We start from the raw sequence: 23,579 nt of genomic DNA, 5'->3' as shown, positions 1-23,579 counted from the left end.
AGACCACGCCACCGCACTCCAGCCCGGGCAACACCGAGCACTGGGTGAGCGAGACTCCGTCTGTAGTCCCAGTACCTCGGGAGGCTGAGGCGGGCAGAGCACTCGGCGTCAGGAGGTGGCGACCAGCGTGGCCAAGATGGCGAACGCGTGCCTGCATCCAAAGGAGAAAAGGCAGGCAGCGGTCGCGCGCGCCGGCAGTCCCAGGCAGTCTGCAGCGCGGGCAGCAGTAAGCCGAGTAGATTGTAGCCTGGGCCAGAGAGGGAAAGAAAGAAAGAAAGCCTTAATGGCTTTTAAAGGTAATTATTCTTGGGCCAGACATGGCGGCTCATGCCTGTAATCCTGGCATTTTGGAAGGTTGAGGCAGGAGGATTGCTTGAGCTCAGGAGTTCGAGACCAGCCTGGGCAACATGGCGAAACCCCATGACTACAAAAAAATACAAAAAATTAGCGGGGCGTGGAGGTGCCTGCCTGTAGTCCCAGCTACTCTGGAGGCTAAGGTAGGAGGATTGCTTGAGCCCAGGAGATGGAGGTTGCAGTGAACAGAGATAGTGCTACTGCCCTCCAGCCTGGGCAACAGAGCAAGATCTTGTCTTTTTTTTTTAAGTAATTATTCTTATATATAATACATATTTATTATAAAACTGAAACAATGTCAAAAATAATGGAGAAGAAAGCCACAAATTATCCTCATCTCATCAGTCAGAAATTCCTAGTGTTAATAGTTGGTAAGCATCAATCTTGACATCTGTTTATGCTTATACGTTGGCATATTCATAGCATATGACAAACATAAATTATTTTATAAGGATGAAATAATAACATTTTTGCTAATTTGAAGCAAATAAGGATACAATTTAATTGAATTTAACAGAGGAACAATTAATTGAAGTGAAATAGAGGGTATTGCTCCAATTTGGCTGTTTCTTCTTTACAAAAGTAATCATTACCAAAAGATCCTGTGGAGGTCGAGAGATTATGAAAACCCTTAAGACGTTGGAGTCATTTCATGCTTCTTTTTTTTTTTTTTTTTTTTTTTGAGACGGGGTCTCACTCTGTTGCCCAGGCTGGAGTGCAGTGGTGCGATCTCAGCTCACTGCAACCTCTGTCCCCCCAGGTTCAAGCGATTCTCCTGTCTCAGCCTCCCGAGTAGCTGGGATTACAGGCCCCTGCCACTGCGCCTAGCTAATTTTTGTTTTAGTGGAGATGGGGGTTTCACCATCTTGACCAGGCTGGTCTCGAACTCCTGACCTTGTGATCCATCCTCCCCGGCCTCTGAAAGTGCTGGGATTACAGGTGTGAGCCACTGCGTCCTGCCTCATTTCATGCTTCTTTAACTATTACCTACATGTTCCATCATGTATTGATTTCATGCTCTGAGAAATGATTAGCATTCGAACGTTCGTTCCTTCCATCTTCCCTCTCTTCACTTCCCAATTGCTGCTAATTAACTACTTGTACTTAGTCAAAGTTTACTTCACCTTTATACATAAATACTTCTACTTAGTAAGTGCTGTCAGGTACTTTTACTTACTTTGCATAACCTAACTCTAGTCAAGTTCCATAACACTTAAATTCTGTACTGCAACAATAATTCCCTCAATTGCAGTTGACTGAGATAAGGCATAGAAGTGGGATGAGGTTGAAGAGAACGTACCATAGGAGGCCAAGCCTTGCGGGGCTGAGTGCTGTCCTTACAGGGTTCAGGGGTCAGCCCTCTTCCCAAGACCCCAGCCAATTCCCTATGCTAGGCATCCTCCACCCAGCCAAGAATGCGTCCCACTCCCACATGAAGGTACGTGGCAAATCCTGGCAGCACCTTTGGTCTTGGTTCTGGGCCTGAGACTTTCTTCCTTAAGGGTATTTTTGTTGACTTTTCCCAGTGTTAATTTATTATTTCATTGTATTTTCCCCCCTTAGAGATTTTTGGTAGCATAATTTAGATTCAGTCAACTGGCCTTTCTTCCCCTCAGTATTGTCTTGGTAAGGAAGGAGCAGTGAGGTGCTGTCCACACAGGCAGCACTTCAATCTTTTGCTTGGCTTTATCCTTTCAAGTCCGTAACATAAGTTTGTTCTCCTTTCTTTGGTTGTTAATAGGACCAATTTGTATGACCTAGGAAAAAAAAAACAAAAAAACAAATAAGTAGAGATGTTTTTGAGAAAAAAATGTGTTGGTAGAATTCTGCCTTAATGTGTTTGTTTGCCACCAGAAAACTGAAGAGATTTTCAATATTCTATCTTTATGAATGAAACGATGTACTTAACATTTTATTTGTTAAAATTATAGTTCTATAGATCATATAAAGATTTCAAGATAAAAAAACTTAAGATTTTTTGAGACAGGGTCTCATTCTGTTGCCCAGATTGGAGTACAGTGGCACAGTCACTGCAGCGTCGACCTCCTGAGCTGAAGTGATCCTCCCACCTCAGCCTCCCAGGTAGCTGGGATATAGGCATGCACCATCATGCCTGGCTAATTTTTTGTTAGCTAGGAGTTTCACCATGTTACCTAGGCTGGTCTCTAACTCCTGGGCTCAAGTGATCTGCCTGCCTCAGCCTTCCACAGTGCTGGGATTACAGGCATGCGCCACTGTGCCTGGCCCAAAAAACTCTGTTTTTTATTGTGATAAATGTTTGGGGTACCTTTGAAACAATGTAAGATATTTTGTGAAACAGAACAAATTTTACTAAGAATTTCCACATACAACTATTTCAGAAATGATAGTCATCCTGAAAGTACTGCATTTTAAGAATTAATATTAATAACTTGCCATTCTTTTTATTTTCTAATGACTCTCAGGAATATGGTATATAATAGGAATTTGGTTTATTAAAACTTATTTTATTTTTTGAAACAGGGTCTTGCTGTGTCACCCAGGCTGGAGTGCAGTGGTGCAGTCATGGCTCACTGCAGCCTCGAACTCCTGGGCTCAAAGGATCCTCCCACCTCAGCCTCCTAACTAGCTGGGACTATACGTACATGCCACCAGGCCTAGCTAATGTTTTTCAGTTTTTATAGAGACAGGGACCTATTATGTTGCCCAGAGCGGTCTTGAACCCCTGGGCTCAAGTGATCCCCACCTCAGCCTCCTGAAGTGCTGGGATTACAGGTGCGAGCCACCATGCAAGGCTAAAACTTATTAAAGCTGATGAATATTGTAACTGTGGAAATATAACTTTGGAAATAATGAGGCCATTTTGATTTTTATCAGCAATTGTGTAATATAGTGCAAAGAACATGGGGTTTGGAGTTACATAGCATTTGAATGCAGGCTCTGCCATTTATTATCTATGCAAATTTAGATAAGCTATTTAGACAAACTACTGTGAACCTCCCTTTTTTCATCTGTGAAATGGGGATAACATACCTATTTCTCATGGTTGTTGTGAAGATGGTACCTATTAACATCCCTAAATAAGAGTATGTGGTCAATAAATGGAATATTTGATTTAGTGTACTACTAATTGGAGATTCAGTCCTGAAAGGTGACATCCCTTTTAGGTTGTCCAACCACCCTCACAATGTTTCCAGTTACTCTCCAGCTCCTTATCCTCCTTTAGTTTTCTTCATAGCAGCCATCTTCATGCGTGAAATTATATTTCATTCTTATTAGTTACTTTATCTACCTTTAAGATGTAAGCTTTATGAAGGCAGGGACTGGCTGTACTGTACCCCCCAAATCTAGAACAATGCCTGGAACATAATCAGCATTCACATATTGTTTGATCGAATGTGTAAATATATTTACCTTTTTTTTTTTTTGAGGCGGAGCCTCACTCTGTTGCCCAGGCTGGAGTGCAGTGGCTCCACCTCGGCTCACTGCAACCTCCGCCTCCTGGTGGCTGGACAGAGCCACCACGCACGGCTAATTTTTCTATTTTCAGTAGACAGAGGGTTTTGCCATGTTGGCCAGGCTGGTCTTGAACTCCTGACCTCAGATGATCTGCCTGCCTCGGCCTCCAAAAGTGCTGGGATTACAGGCATGAGCCACTGCACCTGGCCTACATGTTTTAAAATAACTAGATTCTTAGTTAGTTCAGGGAACCTGGAAATAAATATAGAGAAAATAAACAAGCATGTTTTTCTACCTTTACACAACTTATTTGTTGGTTGACTGAATTGACTGCTCAGTTTAGTTAGTTCAACTAGAACTGGATTTATAGACTCAATCCCAGTGACTGACATTAACACTACGGATATTTGTTATTGAAGCTCATATAATATTTCATTTGTTATTTCATAAAGGTTATATCACTAGGTGGTTCTACTTTGTTTTTCTTATATTTGACCCCTAAATGGAAGGAAAGGCAAAAGAAGAGTTGTCTGTGAAATTTATATTGGAAAGCAACATCTTCAAATTCCTCTAAAACCTCTTTTCTAAAACAGAGTGCTAGTGAAAGATTTCACACACACATACACACATACACAATGAATCCTGATTTTTCAAGAAATGTCTTTTGGGGGAAAGGGACTCCCCTATTTGAGATAAGTTTCTTTTTTCATAGAAAGTATTTCGTTGTGGAAGGATTATGTCTTATTCTGAAATATCTAATGCTTGTTAAAAATTTACCTATTTATTTACTTATTTATTTTTTTGCAACGGAATCTTGTTCTATCGCCCAGGCTGGAGTGCAGTGGTGTGATCTCAGCTCACCGCAACCTCTGCCGCCTGGGTTCAAGCAATTCTCGTGTCTCAGCCTCCTGAGTAGCTGGGATTACAAGTGCTCACCACCACGCCCCGCTAATTTTTGTATTTTTTAGTAGAGGTGGGGTGTCACCATGTTGGCCAGACTGGTCTCAAACTCCTGACCTCAAGTGATCCACCTGCCTTGGCCTCCCAAAGTGCTGGGATTACAGGTGTCAGCCACCAGCACCATGCCAGCCAACAATTTATTTATTTTGTAAAAGATCATGCAATCTTCTGTAGTTTCAAATGTCAGGTTTTACCTCTGTTATATTCTTCTATCATTCAAGTGCCTTTTAAATAAAATGTACCTGCTCTTTTTTTACAGAAAAAAATTTATTTTTCAATAATTTAGCACATTCATGGTAATGATCTTTTAGTTTTTATGTGACCCAAATAAAATATTTGCTTTAAAGTTTGAAAAAGAATAGTAATGAAAGGATATGTTGGCCGGGTGCAGTGGCTCACACCTGTAATCCCAGCACTTTGGAAGGCCGAGGTTGGGGGGAATCACCTGAGGTTGGGAGTTAGAGACCAGCCTGGCCAACATGGAGAAACCCCTGTCTCTACTAAAAATAGAAAACTAGCCATGCGTGGTGGCAGTCACCTGTAATCCCAGCTACTTGGGAGGCTGAGGCAGGAGAACCACTTGAACCTGGGAGGTGGAGGTTGCGGTGAGCCGAGATCTTACCATTGCACTCCAGCCTAGGCAACAAGAGTGAAACGTCATCTGAAAAAAAAAAAGAAAAGAATCCTGGAAAGGGTATGTCTTCAGTTTGAACTTGTCCATAAATTGCAAGAGAAAAAACACTGGTAGAAGGATTAGGTAAGAGATGGTTTATTTTTGCCTGGCTCAATGAAAGTGTTGAAAATAACAGGCTGAGGCTGGGCACAGTGGCTCACGCCTGTAATCCTAGCACCTCGGGAGGCCGGGGCTGGCGGATCACCTGAGGTCAGGAGTTCAAGACTAGCCTGGCCAACATGAGGAAACCCCAGCTCTACTAAAATACAAAAATTAGCCGGGCATAAAGGTGCATGCCTGTAATCCCAGCTATTTAGGAGGCTGAGACGGTAGAATCACCTGAACCTGGGAGAGGGTGGTTGCAGTGAGCCGAGATCGCGCCACTGCACTCCAGCCTGGGCGGCTAAGTGAGACTCTGTCTCAAAAAAAAAAAAAAAAAAGAACCATCTGCATTGTTTGTTTATGATCTGTAGCTTTGCATATTTTCCTTCATTTGTAATCTCATTGCTCCTTGATATTTTATTTTCACCATCACAGTCTAAGAAGGAGAGATTGGACCTTGGTCTTGATCTACTGCCATCTTGTACATAGATCTTTGAAATTATCTATTCATTTGGTAAATATAATGGACAGAGTTAATACCAGGTACTATGAGTGCTCACCTGATTTTTGGTTCTTATGAAGGTGTAGATAGTTGTTAACTCCTTGTGTATGCATGTTGGGGGATGGTCAGTGGAGATTTTTATTCCACCATCTTGCTCCACCACTCTCCTGGACAGAGTTAATCAGGGTTAAATTTATTGTCATCTCATGAAATCTAAATTTCTTTAAATTTTATGATCCCATTGGAATTTATTTAAGAAAAGTATAATTGCATGGTTGTTTCTGAGAGAAAAATGGAGAGGAAGAGATGATTTGCGTGTCTCAAGAGTCAATGGGATTTATATTTAGAATTTCCTTTCCCCTGACATTTTTGGGTTGTGGATTAAGGTCCTTTCTGGGACCAGATACAGATGAAATTTCAGCCTGTTCCTTGTTTTCAGTTCCTTATGGCTAAGAGGGTTGGTTTTGGCTCTTAGTAGTTTTTGGCCTTCTCTATACAGTGAAGATTCCATAGTAAGAGCCGTAGCAATGAAGGCACCCCAGGTCAGCTACAGCTGATTTATAGGTATCTTTTGGTTACCTATAAATAGTGCTGTTGCTGGTCGAAGCAGAATAAATAAATGAGATCAGAGACATTATTTGAGGAAAATGCTTAAAAATTTTCTCATCTAAATAATTTCACATTGGAGTTACATAGGGTGAGGAATGAGGATGCTGGTGTATTTCCTTTTTGGGGGAGAGAGAGATTCAGGCCCTTTGTTTGGACTGGGAATGTTGATTCTCAATGGTCAATAGTCCTTGTTATGGAAACAGTTATTTGTTGGCATCTTTAGATCTAAAGAGTCTTGCAAATGTAATCACATTTGGAATACATAATTTTTTATTTTTATTTTTTACTTTTTTGTTTGAGACAGAGTCTCACTCTGTCACCCAGGCTGAAGTGCAGTGGTGCCATCTCGGCTCACTGCAACCTCCACCTCCCGGGTTCAAGTGATTCTCTTGCTTCGGCCTCCTGAGTAGCTGGGACTACAGATGCCCACTACCACACCCAGCTAATTTTCATATTTTTAACAGAGATGGGGTTTCACCACGTTGGGCGGGCTGGTCTCGAACTCCTGACCTCCAGTGATTCACCCACCTTGGCCTCCTAAAGATTATAGGAATGAGCCACTGCGCCCAGCCTATTTTTATTTCTATTTGTATTTTTTAGGTGGAGTCTCTCTCTGTCGTCCAGACTGGAGTGCAGTGGTGTGATCTTGGTTCACTGCAACCTCTGCCTCATGGGTTTAAGCGATTCTCCTCCCTCAGTCTCCTGAATAGCTGAATTACAGGCATGTGCCACCACACTTGGCAAATTTTTGTATTTTTTTGTTTTTTAATTTTTTAAGATAGAATACGTTATTTTTATTGAGCATTCTATGTAACAATTATTTCTTGATGTTGATTCCCTTGATATTGTCAATATCATTTTGAGCTGTGTTCATTTTTGTTTCACGTTACAGAGAAATAAGATCATCATAGTTTATCTATATATGGCACTGGTACGCTGGAATCTGTAATATTGAGTTGGTTTATAAGCACCAGAAATCCCAGAAAAACATTTCAAAGAAATGTTAAAAATAAAAGAGAAAGGTTCTTTTTAAAAAGTAAACCAGGAGGAAGGACTAAAGTAAATGTTAATATAAATGGTTTGTTTCAATGTTGTAGGTTAAAAAGAAAATTTAAGGCTGGGTGTGGTGGCTCATGCCTGTAATCCTAGCACTTTGGGAGGCTGAGGCGGGCGAATCACCTGAGGCCAGGAGTTCAAGACCAGCCTGGCCAACATGCATAAACCCTGTCTCTACAAAAATACAAAAATTAGCCAGGCATGATGGCGGGTGCCTGTAATCCAGCTATTCAGGAGGCTGAGGTGGGAGAATCACTTGAACCCGGGAGGTGGAGGTTGTAGTGAGCCGATATCATGCCACTGTACTCTAGCCTGGGTGACAGGGCAAGACTACATCTCAGAAAAAAAAAAAAAAGGAAATTTAAGTATCATGAACAATATAGCAAGAGTATAGATTGGGATAATGGTTTTAAATTACTTTGAACTGGAGGATGCTCATTCCTGGCTACTCCACTTTCTGCAAACACTGAACCAGGGATGGTGTCCCAGGCTTCTTGCTGTCTACCTTGACATCTAGTCATGGTTCTACAACCTATGCCAACATCCACTCCACTTCTATAAAATCTGTGCACATACTCTCTTTCCCACCATCATAGGTAACAAACATCCTGGCCTTTTCTCTCCTCTGCCATGTAATCTGAGAACCTTGACTCTTACAGTTTTCTTTTTAAGTTCATGTCCTGTCATTACTTTGAGCAGTTTTAGCATCTTCATTGAAGACCTATTTAACACCTTTATTGAACAGTCATAGGAATCAGAAAATCTGGGTTTGAATTTTCATTCTGTCATTTGGTGTAACATTAGACAAATTCTCTAACTTCAGTTTTTCCATCTGTAAAATAGGGAAAATATGTTTTTAATTTTTTTTTTTTTGAGATGGAGTCTCACTCTGTTGCCTAGGCTGGAGTGCAATGGCGTGATCTTGGCTCACTGCAGCCTCCACCTCCCAGGTTCAAGCGATTATCCTGCCTCAGCCTCCTGAGTAGCTGGGATTACAGGAGTGTGCAACCATCTCCAGCTAATTTTTGTAGTTTTAGTAGAGACAGAGTTTCACCATGTTGATCAGGCTGGTCTCGAACTCCTGACTTCGTGATTCACCTGCCTCGGCCTCCCAAAGTGCTGGGATTACAGGCATGAGCCACCACGCCCGGCCAGGAAAATATGTTTTTTAACTGGTAATTGTAAAGTTGTAAAGTGATGGCTGTTAGTGGCTATGTAAATTAATATGGCCATTATGGAAAGCAGTATGGAAGCTCTTCAAAAAATTAAAAGTAGAACAACTATATGATCCAGCAACCCCATCATTGGGCATATACTCAAGTGAAATGAAATCAGTAATGTGGAAGAGATAATGTGCACTCCTATGTTCATTGCAGCATCAACTTAAGTGTCCATGAATGAATGAATAAATGGATAAAGAAACATGGTATATATATATGCAATGGAATACTATTCAGCCTTAGAAAAAACAAGAATTCTTGTCACGTGTTATAACATAAGTGAACCTGAAGGACATTAATCTAAGTGAAATAAGCCAGGCACAGAAGATAAACACCACATGACCTCACTTATATATGGAATCTGAAAATGTCTAACTCATAGATGTAGAGAGTAGAATGGTGGTTACCAGAGGCCTGGGGAAGAGGGCAGGTTAGGGAGATGTTGGTCAAAGGATATAAAGATTTAGCTAGGAGGAATAAGTTCAAGAGATCTATTGTACAACATAGTTACTATACTTAATGTACAGTTGACCCTTGAATAACATTAATTTGAACTGTGCGGGCCCACTTATATGTGGAGTTTTTTCAATCAAATGCAGATTGAGGGATACATATATACTGAGGGTCAATTTGCATATATTTGTGTTCTGCAGGGCCAACTGTAGATATGCGACTGTATTGTATTCCTGAAAATCTCTGAGAGAGTAGATTTTTAAGTGTTATCATATATGAAGTAATGCATTTGTTAATTAGCTTGGTGGAGCCATTCTATGATGTGCATATGTTTCAAAATATCATGTTGTACACAGTACATATATACAATAAAAGAACAAATACATGGTTATAAAGTGATGGTGCAGCATCACATGAGGTATATGTGAAACCACGCTGTAATTTGTAGTCTTATTTAGATGCCAGTTGTATGGTTATCTTTACTTACTGACATTCGTTTGCTCAACCCACTCATATATCCACATTTTTGTATTTTGTGTTATTTGTGAAGATTCTATTTTTGGTTTTATTCTCTAATTGCATCTTTTGTATCACAAATTTCTTGACCTTATTAGCTCTTTTAATATTTTAAACACTTTCACTCATTTATTTAGTCATTGAACTCCTAGCTTCACTTTCCCTGCTACTGTTCATAATTAAGAAGCAATAGGATAGTGGGTCTGTTCACTATGTCAGTTCTGAGCTTGAAGTATCCTAGGCTCTAGCAATGGTTTTCATCTGGAGATAGTAAAACTCTAGGGAAATTTTAAAATGATATGTGGGATATTTCATTTGTTATTGACATTAGTGCTTGGGGTATGGATTAAACATCCTTAATGTATGGGACAGGCCCATGAATCTGAATTTTTCTTGCAAAATGCCAATAGTGCTTCTATTGAGAGCACTACTAGGTGTGCAGGACTTCTACCCATCCTTTATGACATGGTTCTTAACTCTGTTAGATTTGTTTTGCCATTTTTTCCCTCTGTGCTTCTATATGTTTTTACTTATGCTGCTAATATATATCTGTTTGTCTCCCTCTTTAGAATATTAGTAGCTGAATTGAGAGAGAGTCTTTGGGACATTCCTTTTGTATATCTAGAATATAACATAGACCCACCATGGAGTTGGTGCTTATTGATTATTTGCTGTATATGAATTTGGAATCTTTAATTGTTCTAGGAAAGATTCAGCTTCAGTTTGATAATAAGAAGCTGCTACATGGTAGCCATAGCTATGGCACTTGATTCCTTCTAGAGTTCTTTAAGCTACACGCTTAAAAGGAGAGCCTTTCTTAATAGATAAAACCTTGTACTCAGATAATGTGAACTGAGAATTTCTGGGTTGTGAATATTTGGAAAAATACGGTACAAATGTTTGGAAAAAATATTCAGCTTTGAGGTAGGGATTAAAAACCTTTTGTTTTGTTTTGTTTTGAGATGGTGTCTCACTCTGTTGCCCAGGCTGGAGTGCAATGGAGTGATCTCGGCTTACTGCAACCTCTGCCTTCTGGGTTCAAGGGATTCTCATGCCTCAGCCTCTCGAGTAGCTGGGACTACAGGTGCGTGCCACCACGCCTGGCTAATTTTTGTATTTTCAGTTGGCCAGGCTGGTCTCGAACTTCTGACCTCAGGTGATCCACCCACCTTGGCCTCCCAAAGTGCTGGGATTACAGGTGTGAGCCACCGTGCCTGGCCTATTTTTACTTTCTGAATTTTATTAAAGAAAGGAACCCTACCTCCACTTATTTTTTCTATCTCAGTTACTTTTCAGAGTGTTGTGTTCATTTGGGTCATAATGCTTTGAAAAAGTTGTTATAATTGGAGAAGAAAAATGGCCAAAATGATTTCAGGGATATAAAGTAGACTTTCTCCAGTGAAAGTCTGTAGGGACTGGAGTTTTTGCCTTGGATAAGGCAAATAAATGATTTTATGTCTGTTTTAATCTATTTTTATGGGGGAAGGTGTGGAGCAGTTATTGTTATTATTCATAGAACGATGAATAAGAGAATATTAGCTCATATCAGAGAAGAGGTTTTAGTTACCTAATGAAGAGCTCTTTGACCACTAGGGCAATGAATCTTCCAATAGATAAAGAAATGGGTCCAGGTCACGCAGTTTCTATTAGCATGATGGAGTAGAAAGATCTTGGGCCTTCAGACAGTCCTGGCTTGGAATCTTAGTCCCAGTTAACGTCTGTCAGCCTCATTATTTTTTCATTTGTAAGAGTGAGAATACTAACATGTATCCCAACACATGTACTAAGATTCAATGAGATAATGTGTAGACAAACAGAGGAAACAATGCTAGCTCCTTTCCCCATTGTAGCGCTTGCCTGGCATGTAATAGACACTCGGTAACTCTTCTTGGTCCTCTGGAGATATTTAAAGAGAGGTATGAGCATCTCTCCTAGATGACTTAGAAATTTACCTACCTAAAGGCAGGGAGTTAGACCAAATGTCTCTTTAAAAGTTTTTTATGAATGAGTTCAGAGGATGCCTATTAAATGCAAGATTGTTTCTACACAGATCTTAGTGGATATAAATGTTTTGTTTCAGAAGTTGCAGCCATTGGCTTTTACATTTATTCTTTCTACCCTCTGATCCATCAGTGCAGAAAGCTGTAGCACAGAAACTGTAACTAAGAAACTTTTCTTGAAGAGCAGCATGGAAAGATATAAAATAATTTTTGAAATTATTTCTTAATCTATTCCTTAAAATATCACAATTCCCCAACCTTCCATTTCATTTTCTCCCAGTCTTACTCTATTTAAACTCATGAGGGCAGCCAGCTAGATGATATTTTGGGCATCTCACTGTGGGAGCTTAGTAAAAATGATTGAGATGGTTTTCAGTCAGTAGACAAGAAAATAGTGTGATTGAAGTATTAAGGCATTTTCGGAAATTTGTGGTTTTGTGTATTGTTCAATGTAGGCTGCCAATGAATTGATTCTTTCAATTATTTTCTGAAAAAAGTTTTGGTTTACATTGTTCAGATGGTAAAAGCATCTATGGCCATACCTCCCTGAACGTGCCCATCCTGCCTGATCTCTGAGTGGTAAAAGCATGTTTCTCTGTAGGTACATTAGATTGTTTGCAGTTCACTTGATTTGCAAAGAACAAGACATGCTGGCTGGGCATGGTGGCTCACGCCTGTAGTCCCAGCACTTTGGGAGGCCGAGGCAGGCAAATCATGAGGTCAGGAGATCGAGACCATCCTGGCTAACACAGTGAAACCCCGTCTCTACTGAAAATACAAGAAAAAAAAATTAGCTGGGTGTGGTGGTGGGCGCCTGTAGTCCCAGCTACTCGGGAGGCTGAGGCAGGAGAATGGCGTGAACCCTGGAGGTAGAGCTTGCAGTGAGCCAAGATCATGCCACTGCACTCCAGCCTGGGCGACAGAGCAAGACTCTGTCTCAAAAAAAAAAAAAAAAAAAAAAAAAAAAGAACATATTAGGGCCTATTATTTCTTGACTGCAGTTGTAGAAATGACAAATTAACTCACACATTTAAAATTTTTGCTGTTTAGTGATTGTGTGAAAAGGAAAGATGAGGAATATTGATGTATAATAAAACAATATATGGAGAAAAGATGGTAGCAAAAAGAACAGAAGCTTTTGGATCAGAATTCCTGAGTTCTAGTTGTATCATTTACTCCCTCTGACTTTGACAAGTTAATTTGTTGTCTAAATATTTCTTTGTTTTGAGACAGAGTCTTGCTCTGTTATCCAGGCTGAAGTGCAGTGGTGCCATCTCAGCTCACTGCAAACTCTGCCTCCTGTTTTCAGGTGATTCTGCTGCCTCAGCCTCCCCAGTAGCTGAGATCACAGGTGCGTGCCACCACATCTGGCTAATTTTTGTATTTTTAGAAGAGATGGGGTTTCACCATGTTGGCTAGGCTGGTCTTGAACTCCTGACTTTAAGTGATCTGCCTATCTTGGCCTCCCAAAATGTTGGGATTACAGGCATGAGCCACAGTGCCCAGCCTAAATATTTCTTTCATGAATTGTAAAATAATGATAATATTGGCACTTATAAAATTATCTTTTAGTGTTAAATGTGACAACATGTGTTAAAGCACTTTGAAAAACATGATGTTGGAAGCATACATGTTACAGATGTGAAAGAGATCTGAATATAGCTTCTTATTAGTTTACTAAATACAAAATATTTAATCCAAACCTGATCATGAAGCCCTGAGGAAGGCATCTGAATCCAGCAATGTGGTATAGGCAGCAGTTTTTGGATAAATTGATTTGGGGTCTCATCTTGACTTTGCTACTTAACATCTCACATTATTTATTTAAACTGACTCCTTAGCTCCTCATCTGTAACAAGGATTGCTTGCTTGTAAGCCTTGTGTAGAGTAAGTTAGATGCTAAAATTTGACTATATGATATTATGATCTATAAGTTCATACTTTTCATGTTTGGAAGGGCAGAAAATTTTAGTATAGTATTACAAAGACATTAATAATATTAGGTAATCAGGCACTTACAAGGGATCCAGAGAATGACACAAATCACTTTGTTACATTTTCCCTTGAGTTGTCTGGCTAATATGGTGAGTCCACCTGCGATGAAGATCAGAGAGAGTTTTTGCTTTCTTCTTTCCCCCTTCCCGTCAGTCCTTCTTTTTTCTTCCTTTCTTCTGGGGTCTCAATTTGTCATTTTTTTTTTTCTTTCTGGTTTGTGGTTTGTTGAGGTTTAGCTGGAGGTGTACGGGTGAGGAATGAGCTGGGAGCTTCAAGTCTTTCAGGGTGTATTGAAGAAAAATGATCTTCCTGTTCTAGTCTGCAATGTAAAGACCTTTCTCTTGTTGGGATCGTTCACCACTTATAGCCTAAATTTAGTGCTTTGTAGTGTTAAGACTCTTTTCTCTGTCTTATTAGGGCTGTGTTTGTCAGGAATTAGTAGACACTGATCTCTAAACAACTCGTGTACTTTCCTGCTTGTTTACCTCCACTGATAAGAGGATTGAACTACAGGATCCTTTCAAGTTCTAACATGGTGTGATTTAGACCGGAGGACTCCATAGTGTTACTGAGGTACATAAGTAATAGACTTTGTTATGCCTGTTTATAGATGAGGCAGTGGAAGGAGTGGAGTTCAGTGTTTTCAGTTAGTAAATGGAATTTCCTTCAAGTAGGGGAATGTTAGTTTGTGGAAATTTGTATGTGAATGTCTGTAAGCATATTTTTAGTATCAATTAGTGGTTCAAGTAGAGTGTGTGTTTGGAACAGAAGGTTCAGATGCTGTGTAGTTGCAGAGTCTGTGCCCATGAAGTGTGAATGCAGTGACTGTGAGGACTTGTGTTCTGTGTGCACGGAAACCCTCATTTGATCTGAATATTCCATTCTTTGTTCTCTATGCTTGCAATTCCACTAAAGACAGTTTTCCTACTAGTTAGGGCTACAAGTCATGAGAATAGTGGTTTTAACAATGAAAATGCTACCTTCATATTAAAAAACTTAATTTCCTGTTGATTGTTTCCCCAAATTTATTTCATTTTTTACTCTCCCCAACTGATCAATAATCAAAGTCTCTGAATTCAAGTTTCTAAGTATCTCTTGAATCCATGGCCTCCACTTGTCCTTGATTGAGATTCTCATCTCGTCTCTCTGCCCTGTACTATTGTGAAGTCATTCTGATGGGTGTCCCATCATCACACCAAGTATCTTATAAAAAGTCTCATTTGTGCAGCCTTTTACCTTCATCAAGTGCTTTTATACACCTTTTCTTACTTAATTCTCATACCAAATACTGAAGTAGATTTTGTCATTACCCATATTTGACAACTGAGAAAAAAACTAAGAAAGGCCAAGAACTTCTCCAAAGGTTGTGCGGTTAGTAAATGCTAGAAAAATTTATATTTTAGAAAGTAGTTTATTAAAAATTTTGTGTGCCCCAGGATACAAAAAAAAATTTCTGTAGATTACATTAGTATAATGAATGACTCAGTATGAAATAAAGATATAACATAGGGACACAGATACATTTAAGAATGATTTTTTATTTTAGAAATGAAGCCAACTACTTAAAAAAAGTTTTAACACTTTTGTTGTTTTATGAAGTAATTAGGTTGAGTAATGTAACAAGAGAAAAATGCTTGGCGACTTTTCAAATTCATGCTTCTTTATTGAACATATGCCCAAATTGATTTACAGCTTTGATGTACTTTTTAACAAAACAAGATTTTAGAAACTTAGAAAAACACATGATTTTTTTTCACGCTGTCCCTCTTTCCCCCCTCCTTCTTTTCTTCCTTCTCTCATTTCTTTCTTTTTTCCTTCCTTATTTCATTTGGCAAGCTCTGAATGTAGTGGGAAGAGCATAGAGAAATGAATAAAAATGTTAAAAATTGTTAAATTGTGTATGTAAGTAATCTGTTAAAATACTTAATTTTGTAATTTAAGAGATCGGGATGTAAAGGAAACAAACAAACAAAAAAACCTTTGGCTGGGTGCAGTGACTCAGGCCTGTAATGCCAGCACTTTGGGATGTTGAGACAGGCAGATCACTTTAAGCCATGAGATCGAGACCAGGCCAACATGATGAAACCCCGTCTCTACTAAAAATACAAAAATTAGCAGGGCATGATGGCATGTGCCTGTAATCCCAGAGACTTGGGAAAATGAGGCAGGAGAATCGCTTGAACCTAGGAGGCAGAGGCCACAGTGAGCTGAGATCATGCCCCTGCACTGCAGCCTGGGCAGCAGAGCAAGACTCTGTCTCAAAAAAAAAAAAAAAAAAAAAAAAAAAAAAAAAAAAAAAAAAAAAAAACACGCACACACAAAAACAAAAAACACAAACCTTCACAAGTAGTGGTGTGGTTTTTCCCCTTCATCTCTAGATTGCATAATCAAAAAAATAAATAAATAAAAACCACTAAACCATTTCTGCCATTTCAAAATGATCAATTTTTAAAGAAGGAATTTCAGGTTTTATTTTTTAACTTTTAAATTTTGAAATAGTTTCTTTTTTTCTTTTTCTTTTCTTTCTTTTTTTTTTTTTTTGAGTTGAGTTTTGCTCTTGTTGCCAAGGCTGGAGTTCAATGGCATGATCTCGGCTCACCGCAACCTCCGCCTCCCGGATTCAAGTGATTCTCCTGCCTCAGCCTCCTGAGTAGCTGGGATTACAGGTGCTTGCCACCATGCCTGGCTAATTTTGTATTTTTAGTAGAGAGGGAGTTTCTCCATGTTGATCAGGCTGGTCTGGAACTCCTGACCTCAGGTGATCCGCCTGCCTCGGCCTCCCAAAGTGCTGGGATTACAGGTGTGAGCCACTGCGCCTGGCCTAAAATAGTTTTATACCTATCAAAAAAGTTGCACAAATAGTAGAGTGCCTATACTCTTCACTCCATTTGCTTTAATGTTAACATTTTCAAAACTGTAGAGCTATGATCAAAACTAAGAAATTATCATTGATACAATTCTTTTATCTAAACTGCACCTTATTCAGATTTGAGTGGTTTTTCCACTAATGGTCAGCTTTTACTTTTAGTGAGTTTTTGAATACATGAATGAATGGGGGATGACAGAGTATAAGAAAATAACCCACTGGGGGCTGGGCATGATGGCTCACGTCTATAATCCCAGCACTTTGGGAGGCCAAGGCGAGCAGATCATGAGGTCAGGAGTTTGAGACCAACTTGGCCGATATGGTGGAACCCCATCTCTACTAAAAATACAAAAATTAGCCAGGCATGGTGGCACGCATTTGTAGTCCCAAGCTACTCGGGAGGCTGAGGCAGAAGAATCACTTGAAGCCAGGAGGTGGAGGTTGCAGGGAGCCGAGATCGTGCCACTGCACTGCAGCCTGGGAGACAGAGCAAGACTCCATCTAAAAAAACAAAAACAAACAAACAAAAAACCAAAAAGAAAAAGAAGAAAAGAAAAGAAAATAACATTGGGAACAGTGAAAATAGAGAAATACATGAATACATATGGAAAGTTAATAATCAGAAGACTTTTAATATTTTTATTTAGTACTTTGTCCTCACACTATAATTGTACGTCTTGTGTTCACTAGAGACTCTTCCCTTTCTTGTCTTTATTGATGACAGTCATATCTGTTACTTTTACAGCAAAATTGTCATAAATCTCTCTGACAAAAGGGTTACATTAATTCGTTAAAAGAGCTAAATACATTTAAAACTGTTTCTAAGTGACCATGAACAAAATAAAAATTGTACTATCAATTTCTAGAGCTATAATTTAATAAAATAAAATATTACTTGATGTTTAAAAGTCTATATATGAGTTTAAGTCCACTTCTAATAAATTATGGTGAGATTCTCAGGCATATTGCTTAACAAGGTTTGTGAATTACCCATTTTTTTCGATGTATTTTTACTAAAGATTTTGAGTAATGAATCCCTTTACCCATGATAGAGACAATACCACCCCATTCATCCCAGAGTTAAGGAGAAGGGAGACATTGTTTTGTACTGCCGTAGCAGCAGGGCTCTGTGGAGTTCCAGATGTGTAAGGGGGTTGTACCTTGTAGATACATAGCCCCTTCTCTGATTTTGTCTTATTGCACCTGGGAATACTTAGGCACTTTACAGCCACAGTGTCGTTCTCTGTGGGAATTTCTACTCACTAAATGGTAATTTATTTTTGCTTTCTTATTTCTCTGGCATTCTGACAACTTTTCAATGACAGGAATATATTTATAAGACATTTTCACAGTATGAGCATAGTCACCTCGGAATTGTACTAAGGAGTGAATGGTACCCCTTCTTTAGTTATTGTTACCCTTGAATGAAATAAAACTTCATTGAAATAAGTAAATGAAATAACACAATAGCCTTGAATGAAAGAAAACTTCTAGAATTTTTACTAAATACATGATTTTAAACAGGTCTTTAAAGATTTTTTTTAAACTTTATTTTTTCTGCTTCATTTAATTATCAGAATTATGGAGTTTAAAAATACAACAGCTTTATGGATATAATCCATATACTATACAACTCACCCATTTAAAGTGTACAATTCAGTGGCTTTTAGTATACTTCACGGGTTTTGCGACCTTACAACAGTCAATTTTAGAACGTTTTCATCACCCCATAAAGAAACCTCTTACCTATTTGTGGTCATTCCCTACTCCTGCCTCCTCCCAGCCCCTGGCTAATCTACCTTCTGTCTCTATGGATTTGCCTGTTCTGGACAGTTCATATAAATGGAATTATATAATATGCAGCCTTTTGTGACTGCCTTCTCTCATTTAGCATAATATTTGTTAAAGTGCTTCCATGTATTAGTAGAATAATTTGTTTTTTTGTTGCCTAAAATATCCCACCGTATTGTATTAGTAGAGTAGTTTGTTTCTTTTTTGTTGCCTAAAATATCCCACCGTATGGCTAGTCCACACGTTATCTGTTATCATTTGATGGACATTTGGGTTATTTCTGTTCTTAGGCTATTATAATAATGCTGCTATAAAAATTTGTGTCTAAGCTTTTTGTGAGGACACAGGCTTTCATTTTCTTGTTTTAAATTTTTTTTTTTTTTTTCGAATTGGAGTCTTGCTCTGTCCCCTAGGTTGGAGTGCAGTGGTGCAATCTTGGCCCACTGCAACTTCTGCCTCCTGGGTTCAAGCCTCAGACTCCTGAGTAGTTGGGATTACAGGCGTGCACCACCATGCCCGGCTAATTTTTGTATTTTTAGGGGAGATGGGTTTTCACCATGTTAGCCAGACTAGTCTTGAACTCCTGACCTCGTGATCCGCCCGCCTCAGGCTCCCAAAGTGCTGGGATTACAGGCATGAGCCAATGCGCCCAGCCCATGCTTTCATCTTCTTGGGTATATACCTAGTAGTGAAATTGCTGGGTCATATGGTAACTCTATATTTAACTTTTTGAGGAACTGCCAGACTGTTTATCACAGTGACTACCGTGTTTCACAGTCCCACCAATAGTACATGAAGGCTCCATTTCTTCACATCCTTCTTGACACTTGTTATTATCTCCCTTTTTTTATGATAGTCATCCTTGTGAGTGTGAAGTAGTATTTCATTGTGGTTTTAATTTACATTTCTCTGACAACTAATGATGTTGAATATCTTTTCATGTGCCTATTGGTCATTTGTATCTACGTTCTTTGGAGAAATGTGTCTTTAAAACCTTTGCCCATTTAACTTCAATTTTTAGTTTTTTATTTTTTATTTTATTTTTTATTTTTTATTTTTGAGACAGAGTCTCGCTCTGTTACCCAGGCTAGAGTGCAGTGGTGGAATCTCAGCTCACTGCAACATCCACCTCCCGGGTTCAAGCAATCCTTTTGCCTCAGTGTCCCTAGTAGCTGGGACCACAGGTGTGCACCACTATGTCTGGCTAATTTTTGTATTTATTGTAGAGATGTGGACTTGCTTTTTTTGCCTAGGCTGGTTTCAAACTCCTGAGCTCAAGGAGTCCTCCGGCTTCAGCCTCCCAAAGTGCTGGGATCACAGGTATGAACCACTGCGCCTGACCTACCCATTTTAAAAAAAATGGGATTATTTGTCTTTTTATTGTTGAGGTGTAGACTCACTGTGGTTTTCATTTGCATTTCTCTGATGGCTAATGATGTTAAGCATCTTTACATGTGTTTAATGGCCATTTGTAAATTTTCTTTGGAGAAATGTCTATTGAGATCTTTTGCCCATTTTTCTTGTTATTTTTGTGTTGTAAGTGTTCTTTAAAAATTCTGGGCTGGGTGTGATCACTCATGCCTTTAGTCCCAGCACTTTGGGAGGCCCAGGCCAGTGGATCGCTTGAGCCCAGGAATTCAAGACCAGCCTGGGCAACGTGGGGAGACCCTGTCTCTACAAAAATACAAAAATTAACTGGGCATGGTGGTGTGCGCCTGTGGTCCCAGCTACACGGGAGGCTGAGATAGGAGAATGGCATGAACCCAGGAGGTGGAGGTTGCAGTGAGCTGAGATTACGCCATTGGATTTCAGCCTGGGTGATGGAGCAAGACCCTTTCTCAAAAAAAAAAAAAAAAAAAAAAAAAAGAAATTCTGTACAAATTTCTTATCAAGTACATGATTTGCTAAACTTTCTCATTCTTTGGGTTGTCCTTTCACTTTCTTGGTGGTGTCCTTTGAAACACATATTTTTAATTTCAATTATGTCCAATTTGTCTATTTTTTCTTTTGTTGCTAGTGCTTTTGATGTCATATCAAAGAAATTGTTGCCAAATCCAATATCGTAAAGATTTACTCCTATATTTTCTTCTGTTATATAGTTGTAGCTCTTAAGTTTAGATTTTTGGTCCATTTAGAGTCAATTTTTGTATGTACTACAAGGAGGGGATCCAACTTTATTATTTTCACCATTTTCTTCCAATTGAATTGTGTTGGCATACTTGTCAAAAAGTAATTGGATGTAAATGTGAGAATTTTTATTGTTTATATGTCTGTCTTCCACCAGTACCATAGTGCCTTTATTACACTAGCTTTGTAGTAAGTTTTGAAATTGGAAGTTATGAGTCCTCTAACTTGATCTTTTTCTAGATTGGTTATTCTTTGTTTATGGTATTTCCATATGAATTTTTAGGATCAGATTTTATTTCTGCAAAAAAGGTATCGAGGATTTTGGTAGGTAGAATTGCCTTGAATATGCAGAGGGGTGTGGGAAGCATTGCCATATTAACAATATTAATTCTTCTGCTCCATGACTGTGAGATGTCTTTTGGTTTATTTTTGTCTTAATTTCTTTCAACAATATTTTATTATTTTAAGAGTATAAGTTTGTACTTCTTTTGTTAAATTTATTTCTAAGTATTTTATTCTTTTTTATTCTATTATAAATTGAATTGTTTTCTTTATTTCTTTTTTGTTTGTTTATTGCTAGTGTGTAGAATACAACTGATGTTTGTATATTGGCTTTTATCTTGCAATCTTGCTTAACTCAATTACTAGTTCTAAGAGTTTTTTAGTGGATTCCTTAGGACTTTTGATATATAAGACTGGGTCATCTGCAAATTGAGATAGTTTTACTTCTTTATTTGCAATCTAAATTCATTTTATTTCATTTTGTACCCTAACTGCACTGGCTAATATCTCCAGTGTAATGTTGAATTGAAGTGGTTAGAGTGGACATCCTTGTCTTATTCTTTTAAAAAATAATTAGTTAAAACTTTTTTTCTTTTGTAAAATATATAGGCGGGGGTCTCACTATGTTGCGCAGTCTGGGCTCCAACTCCTGAGCTTAAGTGATCCTCCCTTTAATCTCCCAAAGTGTGGGATTATAGGAATGAGACTTCGTGCCTGGCCTCTTGTCTTGTTCTTGATTTTAGGGGAAAACATTCAGTTCTTTACCTTTAAGTGTGATCTGGGTTATGATTTTTAATAGATGCCCTTTATTAGGTTGAGAAGTTTCATTTTTTTTTTAGCTTTTTAAAAATCGATACATAATAGGTGTACATGTTTTCAGGGTTCATGTGATCATTCCATACATTAATATAATCAGATCAGGGCTGTTGATATACCCATCATCACCTTAAATATTTACCATTTCTCTGTTCTAGGGACATTCAAATTATTCCCTGCTAACTATTTTGAAATGTACAGCCTTTTGATGTTAGCTATAGTCACCCTACTGATCTACTGAACAACAATTCTTATTTCTTCCATCTAAGTGTATGTTTGTACCCACTAATCAACCTCTCTTCATCTCTCCTCCCCCTACCCTTCCCAGCCTCTGGTAACCAGCAGTCTGCTCTCTATCTTCATGAGATCTACTTTGTTAGCTTCCACATCTGAGTCAGAATATGCGATATTTGTCTTTCTGTGCTTGGCTTCTTTCACTTAATGTCCTCCAGTGACATCCATATTGTTGCAAATGACAGGAATTTATTCTTTGCCCTGCTAATTTTTTATGGCTGAATAATATTCCTCTCTCTCTCTCTCTCTCTCTCTATATATATATATATATATATATATATATATATTTCAAAAACAACTGCAATGTGACATATATATATATACAGGGTCTCAGTCTTTTGCCCAGATTGGAGTGCAGTGGCATGATCATAGCTCATTCCAGCCTGGAACTCCTGCACTCAAATGATCTTTGCACCTCAGACTCCCAAGTAGCTGGTACTAGAGGTGTGTGTCACCATGCCCAGCTAATTTTTGTATTTTTTGGTAGACACAGGGTCTTACTCTGTCACCCAGGCTGATCTTGAACTCGTGGCCTCAAGTGATCCTCCTGCTTGGCCTCCAAAGTGTTGGGATTTATAGGCATGAGCCACTGTGCGTGAACACATTTTCTTTATCCATTCATCCATTGATGGACACTTGGGTTTATTCCATATTTCCGCTGTTATCAATAGTGCTGCAATAAACATGGGAGTGCACATATCTCTTCGTGATTGATTTTCTTCTTTCTTGGATATCTACCCAGTTGTGGAATTGCTGGATCATATGGTAGTATTATTTTTTTTTTTAGATGGAATCTCGCTCTGTTACCCATGCTGGAGTGCAGTGGCATGATCTCAGCTCACTGCAGCCTCCGCCTCCCGGGTTCAAGCAGTTCTCCTGCCTCAGCCTCCTGAGTAGCTGGGATTACATGTATGTGCCACCACACCTGGCTAATTTTTGTATTTTCAGTAGAGATGGGGTTTCACCATGTTGGCCAGGCTGGTCTCGAACTCCTGACTTCAGGTGATCCACCCACCTTGGCCTCCCAAAGTGCTGAGATTACAGGTGTGAGCCACTGTGCCCAGCCTTTAGTGTAACTTTTACTGAAAAAAAATTCCACACATAAGTGGATCCATGCAGTTCAGAACTTTGTTGTTCAAGGGTCAATGTAACTTTGAACTTGTCTCTCACTTTTAAGACATTAAATAATTTTAAATTCTAATGACAAATTTAATTTTAAGTGTATTGATTTAAGGCATTACAGTACAACTTTTGACAATAATAATAGTAAACTGCCAGACATTTCCAAGTTTCATGGCAATATCGTCCTTGAAATTGTGTTGAAAAGCAGGGAAAAATAAGTTTAGCTACTATACAGTCTCAAGTTACTTGCTTTAAACATTATTTTGCAAAACAGTACTTTTGCAAAACAATTAACATGGTTTATGATGGGCTACAAAAAAAGGACAAGTTAACTTCTGAAAATGATTCAACAGAAGCTAGACTTAATAAGGAGGTAATTGAATCACTGCATCAACCAGATGAA

General features: G+C 38.8%; 1 protein-coding gene and 1 long non-coding RNA gene across 5 annotated transcripts in view; one reads left to right on the top strand and one right to left on the bottom strand.

The window, feature by feature from the left end:
- Nucleotides 1-23,579, top strand: part of SUGCT (succinyl-CoA:glutarate-CoA transferase) — a 769,733-nt gene that overhangs the window by 126,522 nt on the left and 619,632 nt on the right. The window lies entirely within an intron of this gene.
- Nucleotides 15,650-23,579, bottom strand: part of LOC129490004 (uncharacterized) — a 28,852-nt gene continuing 20,922 nt past the window's right edge. Inside the window, exon 3 of the long non-coding RNA XR_008660138.2 lies at nucleotides 15,650-15,716. This is a non-coding gene — a long non-coding RNA (uncharacterized lncRNA). The remainder of the gene's footprint in view (nucleotides 15,717-23,579) is intronic.

The sequence above is a fragment of the Symphalangus syndactylus genome, chromosome 9 (assembly GCF_028878055.3).
Source record: "Symphalangus syndactylus isolate Jambi chromosome 9, NHGRI_mSymSyn1-v2.1_pri, whole genome shotgun sequence".
Taxonomy (NCBI): domain Eukaryota; kingdom Metazoa; phylum Chordata; class Mammalia; order Primates; family Hylobatidae; genus Symphalangus; species Symphalangus syndactylus.
This window is presented reverse-complemented; position numbering and strand designations above follow the sequence as displayed.